The following is a 9,831-nucleotide window of genomic DNA, read 5'->3' as shown; positions in this document are numbered from 1 at the left end:
GCGAAATAGAATTAAGTAGTAAACCTATTTGTGCAGGGAAATCGAAAGAAATTCAATTTTACTAAAACAACAAGTTGGAAATTCACCTAAAGATAAAGTAGAAAGGATGTCCCAGGAGCGGAAGATACTATGGAGGATGATCTGGTCATAGCATTGCCTGAGAATAACGTATATAAAGATGAGATTTGCCGTATCTCTATATTGTGTTTAGCTTAGCAGAATTGAAACGCCGAATCAAACATACTTATTAACAGAAATATCTTTCACATTTGATTGGGGAAGAGGATAAGCATATCGGTGTAGCTATGCTGTGAAATAACGCATATAGTATAGCATATCTAGCATTTATAAAAAAGAGAGTTGCCATATCTCTATATAGTGATTAGCTAAGCATAATTAGTCGGCCGAACAAACATACTTATTAGCAGGAAGATATTTCACATATGATTGAGGAAGAAGATAAGCATATAGATGTAACTATGCTGTGAAATAGCGCATTTGGTGTAGCATGAGTATATATAAATAACCGAGCTAGACTAAGCATGACTTCTAAAGTTTCATCTTGAACAGACTCACCCGTGAGGTTTGATGAAAATAGTGACGCTCCTGGTAGAAAAGGACTGGTAGCAGTATTCGACCGCCAAAAGACCGCACACCGGTATGCGAATATGCAAGCAACCGTGTGATAGGAAGCAGCCGCTTTATAAATGGTAGATGATTGGACGGAAATACTGGGAGTGGAAATCGAGGAAGGACTTGTTCGTGCTAGGTCACAGTGATTAAAATAGAAGAAGGACTTGTAAAGTAAAATCAAATAAAATAAAGAAAGGACTGTTCTATGTCTAATGGCAACATGAGGCGATATCAATGGTAGACATAAGATACAGGGTTAGGTTAGAAGAAAGACTAATATGTGGCAGAAACAATACTAATAAACGATCCTAGTAGAAAATTGAAAAGATGCGAAGATGAATAGAACTTGATTTCTAGAATTACAAAGATGACAGATGACTTTAATGAGCAGAAAAAGTAATAATTTGTGACGATAAATAGCAGAACACAAATTATTCAAGAAGTACTGGGAGTGGAAATCGAGGAAGGACTTGTTCGTGCTAGGTCACAGTGATTAAAATAGAAGAAGGACTTGTAAAGTAAAATCAAATAAAATAAAGAAAGGACTGTTCTATGTCTAATGGCAACATGAGGCGATATCAATGGTAGACATAAGATACAGGGTTAGGTTAGAAGAAAGACTAATTTGTGGCGGAAACAATACTAGTAAACGATCCTAGTAGAAAATTGAAAAGATGCGAAGATGAATAGAACTTGATTTCTAGAATTACAAAGATGACAGATGACTTTAATGAGCAGAAAAAGTAATAATTTGTGGCGATAAATAGCAGAACACAAATTATTCAAGAAGCAATAATACCTGTAGGTGCTGTTTTAAGTAATAGAATTGAATAAACAAATGAATACTATAGAGGCGCTAACCTAGTTCTTAAGTAGGGTTGAAAAAAGAAGATCTGTTGTAATAGTCTTAATTTCTTTGGGTCATGACGGGAGGAATCTGATAATTAAAGGGCGAAAAAAGTAGGTAGGATAGCAAATAGTTAATACTACATAGGGGAATAGTTCCTCCTCATATGTAAAGGTGGCTTATTTCACATGTGTCGTATAGTCATGTCTATATATAAAGGGCCAACTCTTTTATTAAGCTTTAAGTATATATCTTTCAGAGTGTGTATCAAATAATCGCTTGGTCCCAAGGGATTTCGGAATTAAGTCCATTATTTACCGTGTCAAACATGAAAATGTGATATACTTCCCGTTTTTTTCTAATTTTATCACAGCAGAGCCCTGCAGTTGGTACAATTTTTTCCAATATATACCAACGTATATCATCTGGAGAATGTTGTTTTTCCAGATAATGACTTACTAGTGGTGCAGCCATTTTTTGTGTGCGGATTGCCGATCTATGTTCGGTTAATCTAGTATTCATAGATCGCGAAGTCTCACCCACGTATGCTTTTTCGCATGGGCACAGAAGTATGTAAATCAAATTTTTGCTTTTGCAGTTTGTCATCCCTTTATTTTGAATGGTAATTCCATGATGGCTAAATGATTCATTTTCTATGGCCAAGGGACATGATTTACATGTTCCGCATTTGTAGTTACCATGAATAGGCTGTAGGTCTCTAATGTTCAACTGAAGAGGTGGTTTTGTTTTAGGCATACGTGACCTTACTATTAGGTCTTTCAGATTTTTATTTTTTCGATAGGCAAACATAGGTTTTTGTATTGCCTCAGTAGATGGTTTATTGATGTTTAACAAGTGCCAGTGTGAACAGACAATCTGTCTGATTCTGTCATTAAGAATCGAATGTCTGGTGACAAATACCAGATTTTGTTCAGAAGTGTTGGAATTGCCTGACAGTAGGTGTTGCCTGTCGTAAAAGCGGGCTCGTTTGTATGCATCCCGAATGATACGATGAGGATATCCACGATTCTTGAATTTGATCTTCATATCTTCTGCTCTTAGGTCGTAATCACTGAGTTTGGTGCAATTACGACGTAATCGCAGAAATTGTCCAAAAGGGATTGCATTTTTTTGGTTTGTGGGATGAAAACTAGAGTGGTGCAAGATGGTATTGCGTGCAGTGGGTTTAGTATATAAATCCACATATAATTGCATTCCCTCATGTTTGATCATAATGTCGAGGAACTCGATCTGATCGTTGCTGACATGTGATGTAAATCGAAGATTTTCATCACAGAGGTTTAGCCATTGTATAAATTCAGACAGAATTTGAAGATCATCATTCCATATAAAGACGATATCGTCAATATAACGTGACCAACAAAGGACAGTCTCGAAAAAGGGGGCCTCCTCTTTGAAAATGTACTGGTATTCAAAGTGAGCTACATAAATGTTCGCTATAGTAGGAGCACAGGACGCTCCCATGCTTACCCCTTTTACTTGTTTGTATAGGTCATTTCTGAATTCAAAAATATTTTCTTTAAGGATAATCGCTAAGCAATCAACAATGAACTTGCTATTGCAATCAACTTGGTAGGTTTCAATGAACCAGGTTACTGCATTAATAGCACCTTCATATGGAATGTTGGAATAAAGATTTTCAACATCCAATGTTACTAGCCATTGGGTCTGTACATTATAAGGGGTGCCTTCTAAGAGGTTGATTAGCTGACTGGTATCTTTGATGTAACCTGGTATTAGCTGGACGTAAGGGCGCAAAATTGCGTCTAGGTATTTCGATATGGGCTCAGTAACAGAGCCAATAGTGTTGACAATAGGTCTAAGTGGGGGATTGCCTATATCTTTATGTACTTTGGGGGTACCATAGATGCATGCTAATTTTGGTGAATCTAGATTAAGGTATTCATATTCTTTGCGACAAATGATGTCATCATTATAGGCTTTGTAAGTGAGTTTTTCAATTTTAGATTTAGTTGCATTAGTTGTATTCTTAGTAATTTTTACATAGAACCTGTTGTCATTAAGCATGTTTTCCATTTTTTCAATGTAGTTATTTGTATCAAGGATCGCTATTCCGCCCCCTTTATCACAACATTTAACAGTCAGTTTAGTGTTGTTTTTCAAACATTCGATAGCTTGATACTCATCTAAGGGAACGTTGAAAGGTGTTCTGGGTACATATTTAGTGGCCTGTATGAAGTTGTTATATACTACTTTTTCAAATATGGCCACTTCAGGTGGTATTTGATCCAAGGTTGGAGTAAATATCGATTTGGGAGCTAGTCCTGATTTGTTAATTTCATTGTCATTGCTTTGATTATTCTGAAAGAAAAATTTCAATCTTACTTTTTGAAGAAATGTCATAAGATCTGCGAAAAGTTCAAACTTGTTTATGCCAGCATGAGGGACAAAGGAGAGTCCCTTCGATAGTAAAGACATTGTGGATTGATTAAGACTAGTTTTGCTTAAATTGAAGATTGGTATGGTATCTATTGTCTCCAATATTTGGCATTCCTTGTTTCCAGGTATTGATTGGAGTTCCCTTGAGGTGCCTGGAATTGCTGGGGATATGGAGCTTGTTGTTGGTATTGGTTGGGATTCCCTTGGGGTCGCTGGTATTGTTGGGGGTATGAGACTTGTTGTTGGTATTGTACAGGTTGTGGAAATTGTTGATGCTGGTATTGGTGTTGGTTGTATCCTTGGTATCTGGGCCTCCAGTTCGTTCTGTAATTGTTGCATGAAGAAATCACTAAAAAAATAGCAATTTCTTAAAATTCCTTAATTCCGACTCGCAAATTGCGAGTCGCAGTTAAGGAATACCTCCCCATTCATTCCTATGGACCTAGAGGCCCATAGGAATGAATGAGAAGACATTCTCAATTTGCAAATCGCAATTAGCGAATCGCAAATTGAGAATGCGATATCAAGGGTGCAGGGGTGTCCAAAGGACACCCTGTTGCACCCCTGAAATTGATCTGTGCACATATGTTGCGCACACACATGCCCTTAGGCCATGTGTGTGCGCAATATGAAACTTTGAAAAATGCACTTTAGTGCATTTTTCAAAGTTTTTGCAAATTACCATGAAGTTCAACTTCATGGTAATTTGCGAGCCCTATTAGCGAATTTGCTATTTTTCAAACTTTAATGCATTGCATTTAAGGAATCTCAATTTGAGATTCCTTAAATGCAAGTAATCGCAATTTTGCGATTTCTTAATTTGCGATTTTTGCATTTCGGATGATGCATCCCAAATGCAAAAATACCGCTCGCAAAGGGGCAGATTCTGAGAATCTGCCCCTTTGCGAGCGGATTTTACCTTGATGCATCTATGCCATAGTCTTTGTCAGGAGGATGAGCAGTTCGATCACCTCCAAAAGTATAACATTAATCTAGTGTCTCTCATGAGACAGAATTGTGAATTACACATTATGAACAGTGATTTGCAATTTCTTTGGTGATTCAGCGGGAGTCATAATTTTTGGTAAGCAGATTTGTAGTCAAATCCCCTTCCATTAGATAACATCACTCTTTGTTTCCTTTGAGGGAGGACGAAGACCTTTATAGCTTGTGAACTTTTTAAAATGAACAGCACCCGAATCATATACATTGTATTGATCAGGTGCAGCAATTAATGTGTTTATTGCTCTGGTAAATTTTTACAATGGATCACTTACTATTTATTCTACATTTTTAACATGTTATTAGACTGTTGTTCTTCTAAGTAAGTGCATCTTTTTAGAGCGTTACGTCCTAATTTGCATTTTAAAAATTGTGTTATGCTGTATCTAAGCTGAACCTTTCCTCCTCTTTCTTGAGCTAAGCCCGGGCTGCTCATCCAAGCTACCTCAGAGAACCAGTCAGATTTCGTAGCAAACTTTACATTGCAGAACAATTAACCAGCATCCTCATCAGTAGCAATGGCATACGGTGTCAATTTTGATAGCACTTGGCGGTCCTTGCAACTAAACCAAAGTGCATCCATCTAAAACGAAATCAAGGTTTACATTTGTTTGACTCTTTGTAAAGTATTTCTTGATTATACGCATAGAATAAATGTAACATTTCAAATACATTTAGTCTTAACGGTGGCTAGTATTCAATTATTGGTTGGAGATAATTGTTTTTACACTAATTTTACATTGTTTAATTTACTGATGTCAATGCAAAAGCACACCTGCCGACAGAGTTTGCTGGCCATACATTGATGAGACAGCAATTAGTTGTTTCGAGTGAACTTTATAATCATGCCCAGCTTATTTATAAATTCTTCCTTTATGGCACCCCAGCTTTCAATATTTTGTATACACCATAAACATTATTTTTATTATGCTAGATGGTATAACTTCCCGTGACAACCCTCAAGGCTGAGCGCCTGGGCGAACATTAGAAGAATGACAAAAAGAATCGCTGAGAAGGAACTAATGGACTGACATTGGGGTCAGGAAAAAGATACTGAAGAAACAGGAACGTTTAGTGTGACTGACAAGTGAAGTTACACTGAAGGGTAGAGCCTTCCCAAAAAGCAAAACGCAGAAATATCAGATCTGACTCTGAGAGCTGTGGCGCTTTTAAAGCTTTTAAGGGTTTGTTTTTGCGAACTGGAAGTGCATGTTCTATACTTAGTGCAATAACTTAAGTCAAACAGTTTGATGCCTCAGCTTATGGAAATAGTAGCATGACCAAAAAAATCATTGTTTACCTATATAAAGACTGGTGGCATCCGGCACCGATCCGGGTCCGAGATGGCCGGCCTTTATTTTACCCCTGCAAGAAGTGGGGCGACGCTCCTCAGCTAAAGACAACAAACAAAAAAGAAAACTGCCCTTCTGGGACTTTAGCACCAACGGTAGTACTTCAAACCTAATCGAAGAGAATGCTGGATGTACAAAAACTATTGGTAAACAACAGAAGGCTGAAACACCTTCTTGTAATGACACAAATCAACTTTGTGTTTTAACACCTATTTTCAGACACTACAAAAAATATGGAAGCAATACTGGTGCATTTCTGAATGTCATGGTGGTAACAAGTCCATTAAGGCACTATCTTCTGCCCCCTCCACCTCAATATGGGTCAACGGAGCTCAGTCATCTTACTTTCCTTTGCACCGGGGTACCAGACAAGGTTGTCTCTTGTCCCCCTCCTTTTTATTTTAGCTTTGGAACCTTTCCTGGAAAAAATTCGGTGCTCTCCATCCTACTCTGGTGTGGTTTACAAATCAGTTAACATTAATTTCAAGGCTTATGCTGATGATATTTTACTTTATATATCGAATCCCGGCACTTCCTTACCTACTCTATTCTCTTTACTTGCCGATTATTCTTCTGTTTCCGGTTATAAGTTGAATATAGATAAATCTGAAGTTCTGCCCCTTAACAAATACTGTCTTCCACATATGTTTCAGGGTTCTGGTTTTGAATGGAATTCTAAAAGTATCAAATGCTTAGGTATCTTATACTCTGCTTCTATTAAAGATACTATCAGGATTAATCATAAGGATATTCTCTCCAAGCTCTCCTCTTTGATAGACCGATGGTCTCCCCTATTTCTATCTTGGTGGGGACGATTAGCGACTATTAAGATGATGCTTCTCCCCATTATTAATTTCTATTTGTCTATGTTGTCCATTTCCCTCCCAGCTTATTTCTTTACCCAGATTAATCGCGTTCTTGTTCGCTTCCTCTGGAATAACCGTAAACCCAGGATATCTTTATCTCGTCTTCAACAGCCCAAAAACTCTGGAGGCGTTAATTTTCCGAATCTCGTTCGTTTTCATTCCTCTTTCACATTAAAACAAATTTGGCCATTTCTTGCAGATCCACCCTCTTCCTCATGCACTGCTTGGAGTGCTTTAGAATTTGCTCAACTCACACCCTTCTCCTATCGGGCTGCTATCCTCTTATCTCAACCCCCGAAACGTTTCTTTCACCTACTTATAAGCACTCCAGGGCCCTCTCTCTCTCCTTATTTCGATCCTCTTATTCGCAACAGTATCTACACTCTCTTACCCCTTTATGGTATAATCACTCGTTGAAGATCAAAAACAAAGCTCTTTTCTGGAAAGAGTGGATTGACAAAGGTATTATTCATGAGAGCCAACTTTTTGTGAATGGCTCTCTGGTGGATTTCCCAACCTTTTGTTCCTCCGCTCAATTGTCCATTAGGCATTCTTCTCAGTTCGGAAAGTTCTCCACTGCCTTCTCTGCCCTTCAATCCCACCATAACACTTTATCTGATACTGTCCCACCTGATGCTACTGTACTAGACTTTGATACCCCACACAAAGCTGCTCTTATTTATAAGATTCTCTCACGCCCTCCTCTTGTCCGTCCCAAATCCAAAACTGAGCTTGCATGGGAAAAGGATCTGGTACAGGATTTTTCTTTGCAGGTTTGGGAGTCTATTTGGTCTAAACTCCACACTGTATCTCGCTCGGCTAGCACCACTCAAACCATGTATTTTTTTTATAATCGCCTTTTCCTTACACCCTCTGATCTTTTCAAATTTAAATGCCTAGACTCCAGTCAATGTTGGCCCTGCCCTCACCCTGATAGCAATTTGCTTCATATGTTTTTCCTTTGTCCCTTGGTTAAATCCCTTTGGCGACTTATATGGTGCAAGCTGAACAAGATTTTATGTTCTAGTCATACTTTTGAAGTTGTTCACATATTTTTGGGAGGTTCTTCTCCCATTTGAACTGTTTCTCATACTGTTCGTCAATTCATAGATTTGTTTATAGCGATTTCTTTGCAGATTATCACTTCGAACTGGAAAGATACTTCTAAAATCTCTTATGCTGCATGGTGGAACTTACTCTGTCATCATAGACTTGATCGTGCCCATGCTACGAATACCCCTCTTCTAATTAAAAGAGATTTGTTATGGTTGCCTTTAACTATTTTTTTCCCCAGACATGCACCGTAACATGCCCCTGTCTCTCCTCCTTTCTTTCTCTTTCTCTCTCCTTCCTACTTTTTCCTTTTTCCATTTCTGCTTCTTTCACGCTTTCTTAACCTGTTCTCTCCCCTTCTTTCTTCCTTTTTCCTCTTTTTCCTTTCCTATACCTCATAAAATCTAAAAAAGGCATTTTCTCTTAGTATATTCATTATGTTTTCCTTTTTGGGATTTGTTTGTATCTCACATGCAGATTGAAGTTATCTCACTCCTTTATCTTTTATCTTTGCTTGTGTTTTGTAGTGATGTTTTTATATGGTATATTTAACTCAATAAAGCTTGCTAAACTCAAAAAAGGCACTCTCAAATGCTGCATTTCACACATCACAGAAGGAGCAAGTTTCAACGTTTTTATTCAACAAAGACAATTCTTTAGCCAAACAATCTGAACGAGTGCCAGAGCGTTTAGGAGCATCGTCAAGGAAATAATTTACATTTGGCAAAAAAATTGACAGTTCAGTTTTGAGTTCACCTGGTTCTTACCCTGCAGCTGATTTCATGTTCTCATGTCGGGGGCAAGCTGAACCAGTCACTCCATAGTTTTTAATCAAAGTCCCAGGATCTCAAGACAAGAATGAAACTGTGGCTCAAGATCTACACAGAACTGAAGAAAGTGAGGGGCCACAAAGTAGTAGTGAATGTAGTAGCAAATAATATGATTCATACTCAGAGTGAAACCATTTGTTTTATTAAAGAAATAAAAAAATTAATGAGGAAGGAGTGTGCTACCTTCAGTTCAAGCCCATGGGGAATAAAAAGTTGTTGGTGTGGGCAGATACACATCCATGCAATGGTCAATTAAAGGGTTTGGTCCAGCCTTCAATTACCTGCTCTAGAACAGGGAAAACAAATGATTGTTCGTTGTTCCAAACCCTCCCACTTAAAAAAAGAATCCCAAGCTGCGGCTGCTATGTTGATAAGAGTGAAAATGAGGGACGTTGCTCCTGATCCGTACACCATTTTAATCAAGGAAAGGAGGAATGGGGATCTCAGTCAAAAGCTTCAAGGAATTTACTTTTACTTTTTTAGTCACTTTTATTGTATGATTACCTAAAATCATTTACAGTTGCAATACATATTACTAAAAATGATGGGTTAATAAAATAACATCTAAAAAGGGTTTTAAAAACTGCTAATAACATTTACATTCATCAAACAGTGCAATGATTTTAGTGCATCTAATAGATAAGGCATAGTGCAAGGTGATGCAGTGGTGGTATTAAATGTGTGATATACAGCATAGAGCGGTAATTAGTACATCTTAGCTGTAAGGCTTAGTGCAGGATTACTAATGGCGTGCTGTGCCGTAATGTTAATGCACACTGGCACTTAGCATATAGTTAGTTTATTATTCTGCAGTTGTTGTTTTTTTT

The 9,831-nt window shown here is 37.8% G+C and overlaps 1 pseudogene; it reads left to right on the top strand.

The window, feature by feature from the left end:
* The first annotated feature begins 4,070 nt into the window (after positions 1-4,070).
* On the top strand, positions 4,071-9,487 carry LOC147724267 (nuclear pore complex protein Nup50-like; annotated as a pseudogene).
* Positions 9,488-9,831: the final 344 nt, after the last annotated feature.

This window comes from Lissotriton vulgaris, chromosome 4_1, assembly GCF_964263255.1.
Source record: "Lissotriton vulgaris chromosome 4_1, aLisVul1.2, whole genome shotgun sequence".
Lineage (NCBI taxonomy): Eukaryota > Metazoa > Chordata > Amphibia > Caudata > Salamandridae > Lissotriton > Lissotriton vulgaris.
Note: the sequence above shows the minus strand (reverse complement) of the source record. Positions and strands in the feature narration are given on the sequence as shown.